At 36.7% G+C, this 6,588-nt stretch overlaps 1 pseudogene; it reads left to right on the plus strand.

Moving 5' to 3' along the window:
• Window positions 1-3,687: 3,687 nt before the first annotated feature.
• LOC121254676 lies at window positions 3,688-5,341 on the plus strand (annotated as a pseudogene).
• The last annotated feature ends 1,247 nt before the right edge of the window (window positions 5,342-6,588 follow it).

The raw sequence follows: 6,588 nt of genomic DNA on the forward strand, positions 1-6,588 counted from the left end.
GAATGATTCCACCAAATTAATTTATCACAGTGCTTATATTCTACGAGTCATCACAGAAGACGAATGGGGCACTAACCCATCCACTCTCAAAAGACTCCACGACTCTGCACTGAGTTATAATTATTTTGATTACATAACTGCCTGAAGACGTTTCATGTTCTTTCAGGTACCTGATATGAGCCATTCTTGGTTCTTCAACTTTGATAAGAGATTTAAAGGAACTTTCCCTTACTGGTTTCTCCAATGGTGGGACCTATTTGGTTTAATTCCTCAAAATCTCCCTGATCAGCTCGCCAGAGCTTTTACCTTTTATCAACAATTTGCTGGTACAAAATTGAACCGGCATTCCCAGATGTTTCCTTATGAGCTCCATTTTTGCAAGACCTACAAACTACCATGGATCTTCAAATGGACTTATGAGAAAAATGCTAATATACTGGACCGAGCTTATTTCACAAAATGGTGGGATAGGTACGGTTATACTGAAAAAGTGATCAGCCAGATGATTAAGGATTTCCCTCAAGTTGCCCCTGACTTAGAAGACAAGAAGGAATTTCCTGCAATTAAGTCTGGTTCAGTAATACCTGAATACCCCCTGGCAATTCAGGCCCCTGATTCACCAACAGTTTCATCAAGAGGAAAAGCCACCAGCTCATCCTCTAAGAAATCTTCCAAGTCTGTCAAAGATAACATCCTCAGCAGACTCGGTAAAAAAGATTTGTTAAAATTGTTGGAACAACAACTGTCCAAGTCTACAAGTGATAATTCTGAAGAAAATTCAGAAGCATCCTCCGAGGCTTCATACAGTAATATTTTTGGTCATGATTCAGAAGGCATTCCAAAACCGGAAGATGATTGACTACTTCTTGAGTTCAAAGAAGACCGACAGTCCTCTTTGAGATAATTGACACTCTGCGCCAAAATCAGCCGCCCATAGAGACAGCTGGAAGTCACAGAGTGGACCGAATCCTAATTTGTCGTCTTACGCCCAAAGCAGCCGCCCACAAAGACAGCTGGAGGACATAATGATGACACCCTGTGTCCCGTGCTTAAACAGTTCCCACTGTACACTCACGGGTTATTACTTTAATAATTGTAAACAGGAACTCCTTGCTCTATAAAAGGAGAACCTTGTTATTGTGCTAAGGCAGAGCTCATTCCAGAACTCACTCGAGAGAAACCCTTAATCCTCTCCACCTTGTTCTTGACTCTCCTTATCTACCCCAATATCTGTAAGTGCAAATCTGCACTACCAATTGCCTGTAATTACTTTAAGCTTGTTAATTTTAATAAAGCTTATATGTTTTTACAATTATCTTTGCATAACGCATACATGCATATGGTCGGTTTAACCGCCTGTTTATTTTGTGCTTGCATAATTTAATTATTGTGCAATATATCTTCCATCCTTCTTTTCTCTCTTCTCTTCTCTTAATCTTCCTCCCCTTCCTTCTCTTCGTCTTCAGTCAGGCTCCGCCCTTTCCTTGTTTTCACTGTCTTGCTCTATATATATATATATATATATATATACACATATCCAAATACGTACTAGTTTCTATAATATCTTGTCCAAACCTTGGGAAAAATATTGCAATGCCAAATGTACTCACAAAAAACTTATAAATTCATGTCACATTCTTGTTTGTATACTACTTTCATTAAAAAAATAAAAAAATAATAACACGTAAAAAAGGGTGAAAAGTTACGTGGATAGGCAAATATTTTACGAGTACATTAAAAAATTAACTCTATTAATCTGAAATCCATAGATATTTTTGCATAACCCAGATGGAAAGGATGGATCAGAACTTTAGCAAACGCGGTTTCCACGAACGCTCCATGCCAAGAATGATATTTCTTGGAATTTATAGAAACACGGAGAATTGAGATCTCCAAAGTTCTTGGCCCACAACATTTATAGCTACGCGAGTGAATTTTTCAATTAACATTAAACTCAATGCTCAATAGATAGTACTACTATCACACCCATTTCACGTGTCTAGTAGCTAGCTCTCCCTCTCAATTCTATGAGATTCTACAAACTCCATTATAATTAGTTCTCTAGCCACCAATCTTTCAACCATGACTTACAATAATTGAAAGTTGGTTGTATCGGCCTCCTCCTCTTCAACACTTATATACTTATAAGTCAAGGCCAGGTTCATATGACTGATATTCGAGGTAGAGACAAAGTAAACCTATGAGAGTGGTAAAGGTTTTGAAGTTAGTTTCTACTGCATGCATGTCCAACTAAAAAGACAAGTGGCCAGCAGCAGATCAGTAACTTTCTAAGGATGAAGAAATATGTGCATTAACTTGTGATCCACAATGACTAAACAAGAAGCGCATGCATTTAAATGCATGCTGCTCTAGAGATTAGAAGTAACTCCGGAAATTTTATAGCTGCTAGCGTAGAGAAAACAAAAATAATTAAGCTGCATGCATCATTACTACAAGAGAAACAGTCTTTTGTGACTAATTTATTGCAACCAAAAGATTATTTACAGTCAATTTTAATTGTAAATAATCATTTCGTTGAAATTAACTGGTCACAAATAAGCAATTTTTTTGTAGTGCATGCATGGTAAATTGGGTTTCTTATATATATATATATATAATTAGATTATATATATCTTCCTCTTTACATACCTTGTTCTTTAATTTGCCAAATAATTTATGATATCTGTACCGAACGAACTAATTCTAGGGAATCACAAGTACTGCCATGCAGATCATAAGAAATTATTCAGTTATTACCATTCGCATAAAGAGGCCAATTAGTTTTCAACCAAAGCAGATTGATACCATAATTAGTAGATAGGGAAAGCACGAAGAGGGAGAGTACGTACTATTGACCACCAAAAATGCATGCAGGGAAGAATAGCAGATAGGGCAAGTACGAAAATTGATGGATAGCAACATGTACTTAATCTTCTTTCTTGAATAGTTTTTAAATTGATTGTATGTTCAAAAGATTTCATTTTTACGGGATCATATCAAAAAGAAAGATAGAGTGATGCGGTGATACTCCCACCGCAGGGAGCTCTCGCTAGTGGTTTTGAGATTTCTTTTTTTATTATTATTATTTTATATGTATTTTTTTAACATATTTAAATATTTTTAAAAAAATAAAAAAATTCATAATATTATTAAAAAATACTTACTTAATCATTAAATAAAAAAATAATAAAAAAAAATAAAAAAATCACAGTGGTAAAGATTAGCGGTAGACACCAATGACGAGAGTATATTTTCCTATATTAATTGTTCATGCTGAATTGACTTTTTTGCCTAAACATGGAAGGATCCTAATTTAGTTTTTAAGATTCAAAAGTAAAAGTAGTCAAAATAAGATTTAAATATTAATATTATTTTATTATATAATTTGTAAAAAAAGTTGTTACGCAGTAGTAACGTACTCTGTCATTTCTCTTTTAAGATATTTCTGAATAACCCATAGCATATGGGTATTTATACTGGATACCTGATCTTACAGAACTTGACGCATTAGCCCTTCTAAATTTTTGAACTTACACTTTTCTCATTGAGCTCTAGATCAATGTTTGCTGAAGACTTAAGATTCACCCCTCAGATTTTCAGGTAACAAGTCATGATAGTCAGGCCGCATGCTTCAGGTCAATGAGGTATTTGAATGAAATTCACACTACGCTTGGGCGTCTTTTAAAATAGAGAAAATAATTGGGCAGATTTTCAAGTAGTCCAAAAATAAATTGTGTGATTCATATAAAAGCCACTTGAATGTGGCACCCATCAATTTGCATTTGATTCTGCCCTGATCTCATTTCATTCCCACTACCTTTCAGCTCTCTTATGGTCCTATAATGGACACGGTAGCAGTCACAAGGTTCAAAACAGTGTGTTTCTTTACAGCTTATACTGCAGGAAGAACATCGAAGGCAACAAATCTATTAATCCAACCTCCATGGCCTTCTATCCAACTACAAACATTTGCTCTTCATGCCTCTAGCACATCTTTGTGCAGTTGCTTCCCAAGCCACCAAAGAGTTTCGTGTCCTAAGTCTAGAAACATCACCTTTCTCACCCAATGCTCCACAAAACCTAGCATTGATAGCAACAATGCAACAAATAAGAATCCTTCCATTGAACGGGATTCAAGTTCGAAATCTCAAAATTTGGCAACTCCCGTGCCGAATCAAGCACTCATATCTACTTCTTCTAGTGGTCTGGTGCTTGACTTGGGTCCCAAAAACTCCTGGGATAGCGCTGAAATTGGCTCACCAGTTGTGAAAAGATATATCGGAGACAATGAGGAAAGGTGGTGCATGTGGTACCATGGAAGTTCTGATGCTAACAACACTTCCGATTCCGTAGGGTTAGCAGTTTCAAGCAATGGAATTCACTGGGCAAGAGGAGCAGACCATGTTAGATCATGTGGGGATGTGGGATTGGTAATGAATTGCAGCAAGAACTGGTGGGCTTTTGACACCGAGAGCATTAGGCCTTCTGAGATGGTTGTTATGTCTAGCCCAATGTACAGTGCCGTTTACTGGCTTTATTACACAGGATGTAGTTCCGAAGAAATTAAATTTTCAGGAAATTCCAACATTGTAAACCCAGAAAGAGTTCGAGGAGACAAGAAAGATGAATGTCCTAAAATTGGAAAGATTTTTATGTCTCTCCCAGGCCTGGCATGCAGTCAAGATGGTAGGCACTGGGCAAGAATTGAAGGGGGGGTCAGACAAGGAGTGGGATTCTTTGTTTATTGCTGCACCTCATGTTGTTGTGCACAGCAACGATGATATCAGGATGTATTATCATTCCTTTGATACGGGCAAGGGGCATTTTGCTCTTGGAATTGCAAGATCCAGAGATGGGATCAGATGGGTGAAGCTGGGGAAGATAATGGGTGGGGGACCAATCGGTTCTTTTGATGAGCTTGGGGTCAAGAATGCATGTGTGGTGAGAAACCGCAAAGAAGGAAAATATTTGATGGCATATGAGGGTGTTTGTGCAGGTGGGAAAAGTAGTATTGGGCTGGCAGTATCTCCCGATGGGCTGAAGAATTGGATGAGGCTTCAAGAGGACCCTATTCTTAAGCCCTCAGAAGAGGATGGATGGGATAATAAAGGAGTGGGATCCCCATGTCTCGTTCAGATGGAGGACGATGAAGATTATAAATGGAGATTGTATTATGTAGGTGTTGGGTATGGAGGAAGGACGGGGATTGGAATGGCAGTTTCAGAAGGCAGTCACATGGGAAATTTTAGAAGATGGGTAGGATCTCACTTGTAAGATAATTGTATAGTATTTGTGTATGTCAACATATTTCAATATGCATTCAATCAAAGTTATTTTCACAATAATAACACGGTTGGTTCTCATCCTTCAGAGATTATTACAAAAGAAATGTTGAATGTGCGAAATCATGCTATAACAAGCAAAGGTTAATTAGTACACTATACCATCAGCTACAGCATCTCCATGCGTTCGGAAAATCATAGAAACACTACTCATAGCACCAATCTTTACAAAGGTATCGGGTAGACAAAAATATATTGGTTTGATGTCAAACCAAAATAATTTCATACACTTTCAACAGACAACTGTAACCCATCCAAAGCACTTACGAAGCTTTGTTTTTGCCAGATTTAACTTATAGCCCAGGTATAATAAATTATTCTTTTATCAGCCAGCATGTCTTTCCAACTGCGATGGCTCCAAAATGACCAATGTGCCTTGATAGAGCACTAAGATTTTACTATTTGATGGCGCCATCAAAGGGCCACCATAAGTGAGAAAGAGGAAAAAGACAAGGGACCGACAAAGACAAAAAGCAAAAGCTGAGGGTGGAAGGCAAGTCGGACAGGATAATACATTTTAATGGATATGATAAGGCACCATATGAACTATGAAATGGTAGAATGCCCAACATTAATTTCTTTAGAGTTTGGATTGTCTTGCCAAAACTAATATTTCAAAAATTAAAAAGAAAAAAAAAAGAAATTAGGTCTCAACACATTTGATGCAGCATTTATTGGGTATACTAGACATAGTTCTACTTATAGATTTTTAATTATCAAATCAGAAGTTCATGTATTAATCCGACACCATTATGGAGTCTAGGGAAGCAACATTTTTTCTAGATCTCTTACCTTTAAAAAGTAAAGTAGAAAGGAAGACCCTTTGACTTTTAAGGATGCCACGCTTTCCATTAATTATGCTATAAAAAAGTGATAAATAATGATATGGAATCTCTTAAAACGAATGACACTTAAAAATTTGTATGATCTTCTTCCTGGATGGAAAGTCATTAGATGTAAATAGATCTTTAAAATGAAATTGAGATCAGATGGTACTATTGATAAATTTTAAATTAGGCTGGTTGCAAAGGGCTTTACACAGAGAATATCGATTATTGTGATATGTTTTCTCTTGTTACTAGAATAACCACAATTCGTATTCTAATTGCTCTAGCTATGATCAATAAACTTGAGGTCCTCCAAATGGACGTAAAGACCTTCTTTCTTAATGGTGATTTAGAAGAAGAGATATACATGAATCAATCATAGAGTTTTGTGATTCCAGGATAGGAAAGAAAAGTTTGTA

The sequence above is a fragment of the Juglans microcarpa x Juglans regia genome, chromosome 3D, assembly GCF_004785595.1.
Source record: "Juglans microcarpa x Juglans regia isolate MS1-56 chromosome 3D, Jm3101_v1.0, whole genome shotgun sequence".
Classification (NCBI taxonomy): Eukaryota; Viridiplantae; Streptophyta; class Magnoliopsida; order Fagales; family Juglandaceae; genus Juglans; species Juglans microcarpa x Juglans regia.